We start from the raw sequence: 13,293 nt of genomic DNA on the forward strand, positions 1-13,293 counted from the left end.
CAGTCGTACCATTCTACTGATTCAGAGCTCGGATGCTCGGAGCTCAGACGCCATTTCGCAAAACTAGCAGTTCGATGGCATCTGTCGCTGTAGATACGCATGTTCTGCAATAGCTCGCCATCTGGTGTTGGGCCGGAGTGTTACAAGTTGTTTTTCTTCGAAGAAGTCTTTCGAGTCACGGGACCGAGTGACTCCTCCTTTTGTCTCCATTGCGCATGGGCATCGACTCCATCTTCGATTGTTTTTTTTCCGCCATCGGGTTCGGACGTGTTCCTGTCGCTCCGAGTTTCGGAACGGAAAATTAGCTAATTTCGGAAGATTTTCGTCGGTATTGTTGCGTTCGGGGTCGGCGTACTTACATTCAACACCGCATCGAAGATCGAAGAGCTCCGGTGCCCTTCGGGGTAGTTTTTCGATCCTCCGTCGGGGCCTGGTCGGCCCGACCGCGTGCTGAAGAACGCCGATGGAACGGACCCCGTTTCGTTTCTGCCCCAAATGCCACAATAAATACCCCTACACAGACCAACACTTGGTCTGCAACCTGTGCCTGTCACCTGAGCACAGCGAAGACACCTGCGAGGCCTGTCGTGCGTTCCGGTCCCGAAAAACACTCCGAGACCGTCGAGCCAGAAGACTTCAGATGGCGTCCGCACCGACAGCCCAACGGGAGTTCGAGGAACAGGAAGAGGAAGGTACCTTCTCGATCCAAGACTCAGACTCCGAAGGATTCGACGATACACAAACCGTGAGTAAGACGTCGAAAACCACACAGAGAAACATTTACAAGGCCCAGGGGACGCCACTGCCACCAGGCCATGGCTCGACCCATAAATTCGGTGACCGACCGTCGGCACGGAAAAAGGCCCAAACAGTGCCGAGATCGTCCGACTCCGGTCGAGACACCGGCACGCAGCCTTCTCGGGACCGAGAAAGTGCTGGAGATAAGCCTCGACACCGAGATGCCGGTGTGGACACGGCTCGACGCCGAGACAGCGGCACCGAAACAGATCGACGCCAAGAGGTTTCGGCCCCGAAAAGGAAAAAAGTCACCTCGGAGCCGAAAAAACACGCAGACAAAGTTTCGATGCCGAAACAAACTGCAAGCGACCCAGCTGTAGGCTCTTATACAGAAGAGCACTCGCTAACCTCCCAAATGCAGAAGCATAGGTTTGAGGAAGAGCTACAAGCAACTGATGTGGACCATACGCAAAAGCGTATCTTCATTCAGCAGGGGACAGGAAAAATAAGCACCCTTCCCCCCATTAGGAGAAAGAGGAGGTTGGAGTTCCAGACGGAACAAGCACCACAACCAAAAGTGGTGAAAAGAGTTACACCACCACCCTCTCCTCCGCCCGTGATTGACGTTTCACCAGCACAAACTCCATCACACTCCCCAGCTCACACCACCATGAGCCAGGGTGACCAAGATCAGGACGCATGGGACCTATACGATGCCCCAGTGTCAGATAACAGCCCGGAGGCATACCCTACAAAGCCATCTCCACCAGAAGACAGCACCGCGTACTCTCAGGTGGTGGCTAGAGCAGCACAATTTCACCACGTAATCCTCCACTCAGAACAGGTCGAGGATGATTTCTTATTCAACACACTCTCCTCCACCCACAGCTCATACCAAAGCCTGCCTATGCTCCCTGGTATGCTCCGGCACGCAAAAGACATATTTAAGGAGCCGGTCAAAAGTAGGGCAATCACACCAAGGGTGGAAAAAAAGTATAAGCCGCCTCCTACGGACCCGGTTTTCATCACTACACAGCTGCCACCAGACTCTGTTGTTGTAGGAGCAGCTAGGAAAAGGGCCAACTCCCACACATCTGGAGATGCACCACCCCCAGATAAAGAAAGCCGCAAGTTCGATGCAGCTGGTAAGAGAGTCGCAGCACAAGCTGCAAACCAGTGGCGCATCGCGAACTCCCAGGCACTACTTGCGCGCTATGACAGAGCCCACTGGGACGAGATGCAACATCTCATTGAACATCTGCCCAAGGACTTACAAAATAGGGCAAAGCAAGTGGTCGAGGAAGGACAGACCATTTCCAACAACCAGATCCGCTCCTCCATGGACGCTGCAGATACAGCTGCACGGACAATTAATACATCTGTAACTATCAGAAGGCATGCATGGCTCCGAACGTCTGGATTTAAACCAGAGATTCAACAAGCAGTTCTCAATATGCCTTTTAATGAAAAAGAACTGTTCGGTCCAGAAGTGGACACAGCGATTGAGAAACTCAAAAAAGATACGGACACTGCCAAAGCCATGGGCGCACTCTACTCCCCGCAGAGCAGAGGAAATTACAGCACATTCCGTAAAACGCCCTTTCGAGGGGGGTTTCGAGGTCAAAGCACACAAGCCAGCACCTCACAAGCCACACCGTCCAGTTACCAGGGACAGTATAGAGGAGGTTTTCGGGGACAATATAGAGGAGGGCAATTCCCTAGAAATAGAGGAAGATTTCAAAGCCCCAAAGCCCCTACTACTAAACAGTGACTCACAGGTCACTCACCCCCTCCACACAACACCAGTGGGGGGAAGAATAGGTCATTATTACAAAGCATGGGAGGAAATCACTACAGACACTTGGGTTCTAGCGATTATCCAACATGGTTATTGCATAGAATTTCTACAATTCCCTCCAAACATACCACCAAAAGCACAAAATTTAACAACACACCATTCCAATCTCCTGGAGATAGAAGTGCAGGCACTATTGCAAAAGAATGCAATCGAATTAGTGCCAAACACACAAATAAACACAGGAGTTTACTCACTGTACTTTCTGATACCAAAGAAGGACAAAACACTGAGACCAATCCTAGACCTCAGAGTAGTGAACACTTTCATCAAATCAGACCACTTCCACATGGTCACACTACAAGAAGTATTGCCATTGCTAAAACTGCACGACTACATGGCAACCTTAGACCTCAAGGATGCTTATTTCCATATACCAATACACCCATCGCACAGGAAATACCTAAGGTTTGTATTCAAAGGCATACATTACCAATTCAAGGTACTGCCTTTCGGATTAACAACCGCACCAAGAGTCTTTACCAAATGTCTAGCGGTAGTCGCAGCACACATAAGAAGGCAGCAGATACATGTGTTCCCATATCTAGACGACTGGCTAATCAAGGCCCATTCGTTAATAGAGTGCTCAAATCACACAAATCATATCATACAAACCCTCTTCAAACTAGGGTTCACCGTCAATTTCATAAAATCCAAAATTCTGCCACGCAGAGTACAACAATACCTGGGAGCCATAATAGACACATCAAAAGGAGTAGCCACTCCAAGTCCACAAAGAATTCAAAATTTCAACACCATCATACAACGCATGTATCCAACACAAAAGATACAAGCAAAGATGGTATTACAACTCCTAGGCATGATGTCATCATGCATAGCCATTGTCCCAAACGCAAGACTGCACATGAGGCCCTTACAACAATGCCTAGCATCACAGTGGTCTCAGGCACAGGGTCACCTTCTAGATCTGGTGTTAATAGACCGCCAAACTTACCTCTCGCTTCTGTGGTGGAACAACATAAATTTAAACAAGGGGCGGCCTTTCCAAGACCCAGTGCCACAATACGTAATAACAACAGATGCTTCCATGACAGGGTGGGGAGCACACCTCGATCAACACAGCATACAAGGACAATGGAACGTACATCAAACAAGACTACATATCAATCACCTAGAACTTCTAGCAGTTTTTCAAGCACTAAAAGCTTTCCAACCAATAATAGTTCACAAATACATTCTCGTCAAAACAGACAACATGACAACAATGTATTATCTAAACAAGCAGGGGGGGGACGCACTCCACGCAGTTAAAAAAATTTGGCATTGGGCAATTCACAACCAAATTCGCCTAATTGCACAGTTTATACCAGGGATACAAAATCAACTCGCAGACAATCTCTCTCGAGACCACCAACAGGTCCACGAATGGGAAATTCACCCCCAAATTCTGAACACTTATTTCAAACTCTGGGGAACACCTCAGATAGACTTGTTTGCGACAAGGGAGAACGCAAAATGCCAAAACTTCGCATCCAGATACCCACACAAACAATCCCAAGGCAATGCCCTATGGATGAACTGGTCAGGGATATTTGCTTACGCTTTTCCTCCTCTCCCTCTCCTTCCTTACCTGGTAAACAAACTCAGTCAAAGCAAACTCAAACTCATATTGATAGCACCAACTTGGGCAAGGCAACCCTGGTACACAACGCTGCTAGACCTATCAGTGGTACCCTGCATCAAATTGCCCAACAGGCCAGATCTGTTGACACAGCACAACCAAAAGATCAGACACCCAGATCCAGCATCGCTGAATCTAGCAATCTGGCTCCTGAAATCCTAGAATTCGGGCACTTACAACTTACCCAAGAATGTATGGAAGTCATAAAACAAGCAAGAAGGCCATCCACCAGGCACTGCTATGCAAGTAAATGGAAAAGGTTTGTTTGCTACTGCCATATTAATCAAATACAACCATTACACACAACTCCAGAACATGTAGTGGGTTACTTGCTTCACTTACAAAAATCTAACCTAGCTTTCTCTTCCATTAAGATTCACCTCGCAGCAATATCTGCATACCTGCAAACTACCTATTCAACTTCCCTATATAAAATACCAGTCATTAAAGCATTCATGGAGGGCCTTAGGAGAATTATACCACCAAGAACACTTCCTGTTCCTTCATGGAACCTAAATGTTGTCCTAACTAGACTTATGGGTCCACCTTTTGAACCCATGCACTCCTGCGAAATACAGTTCCTAACCTGGAAGGTGGCATTTCTCATCGCCATTACTTCCCTAAGAAGAGTAAGCGAGATTCAGGCATTTACTATACAGGAACCTTTTATACAACTACACAAAAATAAAGTCGTCCTAAGGACCAATCCTAAATTTTTGCCAAAGGTTATTTCACCGTTCCATCTAAATCAAACAGTGGAACTTCCAGTGTTCTTTCCACAGCCAGATACCGTAGCTGAAAGGGCACTACATACGTTAGATGTCAAAAGAGCATTAATGTATTACATTGACAGAACAAAAAACATCAGAAAGACTAAACAACTCTTTATTGCATTTCAAAAACCTCACGCAGGAAACCCAATTTCAAAACAAGGTATAGCCAGATGGATAGTTAAATGCATCCAAATCTGCTACCTTAAAGCTAAACGACAGCTGCCCATTACACCAAGGGCACACTCAACCAGAAAGAAAGGTGCTACCATGGCCTTTCTAGGAAACATCCCAATGCAAGAAATATGTAAGGCAGCCACATGGTCTACGCCTCACACATTCACCAAGCACTACTGTGTAGACGTGTTATCCGCACAACAAGCCACAGTAGGTCAAGCTGTATTAAGAACATTATTTCAAACTACTTCCACTCCTACAGGCTGATCCACCGCTTTTGGGGAAATAACTGCTTACTAGTCTATGCAGAACATGCGTATCTACAGCGACAGATGCCATCGAACTGAAAATGTCACTTACCCAGTGTACATCTGTTCGTGGCATCAGTCGCAGTAGATTCGCATGTGCCCACCCGCCTCCCCGGGAGCCTGTAGCAGTTTGGAAGTTACCTTCAATTATTTATATATGTATCATCTCAACCTTAAATAGGTGCATACTTAGTCACTCCATTGCATGGGCACTATTACTACAATTCAACTCCTACCTCACCCTCTGCGGGGAAAAACAATCGAAGATGGAGTCGACGCCCATGCGCAATGGAGACAAAAGGAGGAGTCACTCGGTCCCGTGACTCGAAAGACTTCTTCGAAGAAAAACAACTTGTAACACTCCGGCCCAACACCAGATGGCGAGCTATTGCAGAACATGCGAATCTACTGCGACTGATGCCACGAACAGATGTACACTGGGTAAGTGACATTTTCATTACTGTACCCGGTTGCAGAACCTGTGCTCTCCTGCCGTTCCACAGGGAGCATGCTTCAAAACAATAACACAGGCTCTTGCCCATGAAATCCAGGAGTAAAACATTCAGAGTTCTGCGTGTGCAACCTTTCCTAGTGTCTTCGACGCACTTAAACAAAAGCCAAACCCTCTTTGGGCTGATAAGACTGAATGGCCTCAACGAGCTCCCATCTCTTGGAAGAGAGACCTAGCATTGCTTTAAGCATTCAAATTTAACTCTACACCCATTCCATATGTCAGAAAATCCTCCTGCTTCCTCTCGTTGTTCATAAAGGGTCTAACTCAGTGGTTCCAACCTGTGGTCTGCAGACCCCCAGGGGTCCATGACACATTCCCAGGGGGTCCGCAGGCCTGGGCTTATGGACAGAAATACGTGCGTGCTTTTATATTTAAGACTTCATTTGTGCAGCAGTTTTAAAAGCACTGCAAAGTTGCCTGTACAACTGTCAGCTTTCCGGCAAAAATAAAAACGTCAAGATAACTCTGGTGATTAATGTTCCTGCTGGAGAGAGAGTTTTGTCTAGTGGCAGTTTTGACTCATCTAAGGAAGCGCAGGTGGTTAATATGCCTGCTGCAAAGAACGTGTAGCCTGCAAAGAAAAGTATTTTATGTGCATAGCACAGTGGGTTACTACTTTTGTCACAGAGATTCTTGTGTTACTGTGCAGTTTATAAGTTACAACGGTAGTCTTATGAACTGTCATCAGAGTTGCATCCAAACTGCGTGGCACAAATTAGAAAGTCCGTTTTTTCCCAGTCTTTCATTAACCTTTTGCTGCTAAAAATTGTTTGCTTGTGTAGAAATACATTCTTATTATTAAAAGCAATGCTAACCACTGTGTTATATTTTGAATCTAGAGTTTGTGCTTCTCCAGGCCAAGCACTCTTAGGAAATGCCTACCAGTGTTGATCACACACAAATCCTACACCTTTTAGTCCCCTGTAAAGTGCTCCGACACCCTACACTGGTATGCGAGGTGCTATAAAACAAATGAATTGCATGTGACCGAGAGCCTGTGGAGATATGAGGCCCTTAAGATTTTTTCCTTTCCTCACCACATGTTTATGTGAAAAAGCTTTCTCAGATCTTATGTACCTAAAAAATAAAAACAGAAATTGCTTGGGAAATGTAGCATCTGACCTGAAGAGTCAGCTTTCCCAAATAAAACCAAACATTGAAAAGTTAGTGGCCAAGATGCGGCGCCAACCTTCCCATTAAAATTGTATCTTTTTTTCATATTTTTTAAATATAAAATAATTATATCTTTAGTAATTCGGGTATTTGTTTGGTGTGTACTTTTCGTGTATTTTTTGTGAATTACTGCTTTAATGTTTGAAATTTAAATTGTACAAATTGCTTGGGGGTCCCCGGCATCCAGTAGTGATTCAGTGGCGGTCCTCGGGAATCAAAAGGTTGGGAACCACTGGTCTAACTGGTAAAACTACGCCACTCCTGGTTCAGTGATGTTTGGTACCTTTACACGGATCTACTCTTTCTCCTATTACAGGTAGTACCTAAGTGTGCCTCCTTGACAGTGCTTTACACTGTCCCGGGTGTCAGTTAATTGTGAGCACAAGTACACTAAGAACCTTATGTACAAATGTGTATAAATCCATTTTGTGGTCCCAAAACAAACAATTTTCAAAATCACAGGCTTGCAGTTTTTAAAATTGCTTTTTAAATCTGCTGAACCCATTTTGCAATTTGTTAATGTTTAGGAAGGCATAATCAGCTGCTATTTGGAAGGGGCGTTTTTAGGGCGTCCCTTCAAAGTCGTTATTTGCTACGGTATGTAATATGTTTTGCGATCATAATATGGTTGCAAGTCTTTGGAAAGTTACCAACTCTTGAGTTGCTGTTATAACCGGTTCTCAAAAGGAAAGGGGTCAACTTGGGACCCTTTCCCCTTTGTGAATGTAAATAATAAGTTGTTTGGGGAATAGGCAGTGGTCCAGGAAACCACTGTCAACTCTCACACTTTAAAAACTAATATTAAACGTTTTCTTTTTACGTGCAGCCAGTTTCCTTTAAAAAAAATAAAAGTTGACTTTATTTGATTGTGATCACAGACCTAGTGGTTTTCTGACTCTAACAGGCCACCATCCTTGTGGTTGCATCCAGTTTAGGGAGTGACAATTTGCAACCTAACTCATGAATGTGGATGAGGTTGGTCGACATATTTATACTTCAGTTGGTTTGCTAAATTATTTTCCATTCTCCGAGTCTGCAGAAGGAAATACCCATAGGATTTTCCTCCTGATGAGAGCAGTTTAGACAATTATTTTTAATTTGTGAATTCTGAGTGCAAGGTAGTCCTGCTCTTAACTGAACTCTCATCTTTTACGATTGCTGTTCTTACTTTGCACTCCAGGGGGGACTAAATGTCTGCACAGCATGTGAGGCACAACATGCTAATGCCTTCTCTTGCTCAGTGGCTAGAATATGGAGGTTTCAGTACAAATTACTTAAAGGCAGACTTTCACAAGTACTAATTGGTGTTCTGGGTGTACTACTACTTAATGTCCAGTTTACTTATAGTCATGGTGTTCAAGGCCTGTCTGATCTTCCTCTTCAGGACCTAGCTTCTGCAGATCTCTTCTCAAAGGACTTGGTGACTGGTTTCCTTTTGCACTTGGGCCCAACCTTTCGATAAAGAGGAGAGCAGAGTGGCTCTCTTTGGAGTATGGTCCCCTAGGGGCATCCTGAATTTCCATTTCGTCTTCACCAGGACATGTTCTGAGATGCCTAAGAGGGCTTGAGGTGCTTGTAAAGCATGACGTAATCTGTGGTGTCAGACCTGAAAGCATGGAAAGAGTTGCTCTCTGAACATGAGGTGACTGGTACTGAAGCAAACAAAGATTTATCAAAACTTTTGGAATGTAGGCCAAGCTGTTTTTTTGTTTCTTTCTGGCGACACCCTTGATGTAACAAAGCATGCTAAGGGGGGAGGGGTTCATCATTACTGTATAAGCATGTAGTTGACTGTGTTGGGCATAAACCTATTGTCGCTGCCATGTTTGCGTTAAACATTCACAAACCTAAAAACGTACAATAACTCCATCTTTAGACATTCACTTCCTCTTGGGAAGTTTACAGCCTGGTGATGAAAATCAGACTCTTCTTTCATACCAAAGGGATGCTATAAGAGGGACAATTTCCATTCCCCTTCCTTATTCAGAAGAACTTTATTCTTCAAGCTATGAAAAGTGCAGGGGCATTAAGACAAGGATATGATTGACCTGGGCTATCATCCAATTTTAGGGGCTTCCAACCTCTCCTCCAGCTAGGTGCTTGGCTTTGATAGAATCGTCTCATTATGCACCTCTAAGTTTCCACAACAGGTTGGACGAAAATGGAACTCTTGCTGCAGGATGAGAGATTGTTTTTTTATCTATGGGTGGTTAAACTTTCCCTTATTCATTATCAGAAGAATGAAGACACCATCTTATACCTGAAACTGTTATCTCTCCCCTGGGTTTTTCAGACTAGTGATCCTGGTTGAGAGTCTGGCACTACAGCTGAGGATTGGCATCTCTGCTGAGAACCTGAATGATGCCAGCATTTCCGGGAATTCCATGGACTTGTGAAGCATTGAAAAAGGTTTCAGTGTAACAAACCACCTGTACTTAATCTCTGCTTCCGAAACCTTAAATCTAGGTGACAGCAGTAGTTGCCATTATTTTTTTTGTAGTACATAGGAACTAACGTATGCGCTTCCCTGAAAAAGTGATAAATCAGGGCCTTTTCTCCTCAAGGCTGCTGATCATCTCTTTACCTATAGACGATGTGCATATATGTCTTGGGTGATTGTGTATGTGGAAAAACATTTCCTGATTCTGACTTCATTTTTGCAGTACAAACCTGTTATGGATTCACGTTCTGTGAATTATCCCACCGTCTGGTAGCTGGGTCCAGATATTTCCTGAGTAATAAAGGTTTCGTTTCAGGTGTCGACCATAGATTGAAGCACTAGTAGTCGATGTGAAATTGAACATAATCCCACAGTGCCCCAATACCTGAGAACAATTTTCTTCATGTGCACTATTTTGGGCGTATTTGTTTCTGAAAATATATAAGCTTTACAAACCATGAACTGGGTTTAACTGAGTTAAAAAGACTGATAAATGAACATGACAATGTCATTAGCAAAGACAGATGAAAAGAATTAATATACTGGCGATAGGGCAAAACACTTTTTGGGGTCTGCAGCTGATTCATTTAGGATATCTGTAATGATGGTTCATTTCAAAGGGCAAGGATGGAGACATTTATCATGCTTTGAAACAACCGCATCACTATTTTCAACGCCAGTGTTTAAATTTGCAGAAAAGAGGCAATATCAGAGTATTGCAAGACTACAGAGACAGCTATAATAGGAGTCCTGGCATAATCAGAAAGGCTTTTATCTGAGCTCTGATACGATAACGCTGCCATGATTGGTCACCTCATTACATGGCACCAAAGTAACAAGTGGATTTTTTTTTTTTTTTTTTTACAGGACCAGTACTTTTATTAAGCATCCCTTCCCACGGATAAGTAGATATTGTATACAGTTCCTCTGGACTCTACCACACAGTTGCTTTGATTTTTGTGAAGAATGTCCTTGCTACTCTTGAGTCTGCATCCTGTGTTGTATCCCACATTGTGCTCTTCCTGGAGCCACACTTCTCTCTTTCTCTCTTTCTCTCTTTCTCTCTTTCTCTCTTTCTCTCTTTCTCTCTTTCTCTCTTTCTCTCTTTCTCTCTTTCTCTCTTTCTCTCTTTCTCTCTTTCTCTCTTTCTCTCTTTCTCTCTCTCTCTCTCTCTCTCTCTCTCTCTCCATGTATCATTACTACTACAGTCTTTTGTTTTCCCCCTCGCCGGTCTCTTTTGAAAGCTATATAGATTTTAATCCTTGCAGCTCTACATTTTGACCCTTATTGTATTAACAGTGCTGGGATGCTTACAGGTAGCTACATGCTATATAAACACCGGTGGCTCCTCCGCTATGGTGCAGGAGCGTCGTCCCCCCACCTCCGAGGCAGCAGCTGCAAACCTTTCACAATAAAGCGATAATAAACTGTTATAGTTTTAAAGTAAAAGGGACAGGGCCATGGGGTGTGACCGGGATGGAGGGGGAGTGCTCATGTATATTTGGCTGGCCATCTCAGGACGGCCAAACACATATGCGCACTGGGCTCTCTTCAACCCAGTACTTGGTTGCTGGGTTGCAAACAGCAGGGAGAGGCTCCCACTGTGCCTCTGAGCGTCAACCCAGGGTGCTCTGGCCAATCTTACCACTGCTTTCATGCTGCTGCAACTGTTTATAAATGCCAGCTAAGCTACGGGATCAGAGTATGTTCTGGAACTTAATCGCTAATGGAAATAAGCAGGGCAGATCAACAAAGGATATTTTCCTAGATGAAAATACTTGGTGCGACCACTTCACTAAGCTCTATGCTAACAAACAGGAGAATTTGCCCTTTGAGTAACATGAGACAAATTCAGAGATAAGTGTTGCTCCATTAACCTTTAGTTTAGAAGAAACTAATAAGGTTTTATTAGCTGTGAAATTGGGCAAAGCCCCAGGCCCTGATAAAATCCCCGGAGATCTTCTAAAATATGATGTGGATGTGTGGGGGCCTTACATAAATTACTTGAGTAATTCCATTGTGGCAGGCACACCAATCCCCGATTCCTGGAAAGGGGCAGAAATTATGACAATTTTTAAAAAAGGTGATCGCTATGATCCAAGTAATTACCGCCCAATAAGTTTGATAGACTCATTTCAAAAGATATATGCCAGACATATTTTAAACAGGCTTTTAGATTGGATTGAAGAGACTAAAATATTAACCAAATATCAGGCTGGCTTTAGAATAAAAGTAAGTACGGTTGACCAGGTGTTTAGGTTCATGTGCATCTGTTGGAAGTATATAAACATAAGGAAGGGTAGCCTCCATGTGGCATTCATGGATCTAAGGGCCGCCTTTGACCTTGTTCCTCGCAATTTGTTGTGGTCTACATTAAGAAACATGGCGGTCCCTGGGGAACTACTTAAAGAACTTATCAAGCTTCACACAGGGAACTATGCAAAAATTAGGTGGGGTAAAGAAGGTGAGACCTCAAGGGCCATACCTGTAGACCGTGGTGTGCGCCAAGGCTGCGTGTTAGCTCCTACACTTTTCTCACTATATGTTAATGATATTCCAATCTATTTAAGGGATTGTGTACATGACTCACCGAAGCTAGGTGGCGAGCCGGTTACGGCACTACTATTTGCCGATGACACCATCCTCATTTCTCAAACTCCGAGAGGTTTACAGAATTTGGTGGATTCTTTCCAGAAGTATTGCGTGGGGAAGGGGCTAGAAATAAATCCTACCAAAACAAAGTATATGTCAATAAACTCCAAGAAATCCCTCAGGAATAATCTGTCCTTGGATAACCAAAAACTGGAACAGGTAGGGAGTTTCAATTATCTGGGGATGATGCTGGATAGTAACCTGTCCTGGAAAGGGCAGATGGATAAAAGCATCCTAGCCCTTAAACAAAACTCAATGCCTATTTTAAAAATACACGGAGCCAGTTACTCTAAAGCAATCTCACCAGCACTGGAAGTATATAAAGCAAAGGCCCAATCGACCGCCCTTTATGGCGCTGAACTCTGGGGATTCCATTGCAATAACAACTTTGGAAAAACGGAAAACCATTTTGTACGAAGGCTACTTAAAATACCGACAAGAACCCCCCTAGTCCCTGTTTTCCTTGATATTAATCTTAAAAGAGCAGACTATCAAGCATTATTAAGACCATTGCTGTATTGGGTCAGGCTATGGGTAACCCCGGAGTTGAGTGATTACAAGAACGGACTGACTGAACTAACTCAGATAGATGGACATATGAATACCCCTTGGTTAAAATATGTATCTAAGTGGTACGAGAGATTAGGTTTATCACACCTATGGGAAGCTCCACAGAACATGACAACATGTACCAGGAAAAATGTAAAGGACACTTTTTGGTCTTATGTCAACGGAGAGCTATTGCATAGTTCATCGATTGGTACTCTGACTTTGAATTTTTTAAACATAAAAGATACACCTAAATTCGAACAATTTTTGGATGAGGTCGGCCCTCCTCTGGCAAAAACACTTTATTTACAGTTTAGGTACGGGGTCTTACAGATTAATGCTTACACATGCAATTGGGGAGGGGTAAAAGGATGTGAACTCTGCACTCTCTGTACCTTAGGGGCTAAAGAAGACGTTGTTCATTTACTCTTCTTTTGCCCAGTATACAAGAAACCAAGGGATCGGTGGATCAAAC

The 13,293-nt window shown here is 43.9% G+C and overlaps 1 protein-coding gene across 1 annotated transcript in view; it reads left to right on the top strand.

Annotated features, from left to right (window-relative positions):
* LOC138259435 (adenylosuccinate synthetase isozyme 2-like) overlaps positions 1-13,293 on the top strand; it is a 48,796-nt gene that overhangs the window by 34,079 nt on the left and 1,424 nt on the right. The window lies entirely within an intron of this gene.

The sequence above is a fragment of the Pleurodeles waltl genome, chromosome 9 (genome assembly GCF_031143425.1).
Source record: "Pleurodeles waltl isolate 20211129_DDA chromosome 9, aPleWal1.hap1.20221129, whole genome shotgun sequence".
Classification (NCBI taxonomy): Eukaryota; Metazoa; Chordata; class Amphibia; order Caudata; family Salamandridae; genus Pleurodeles; species Pleurodeles waltl.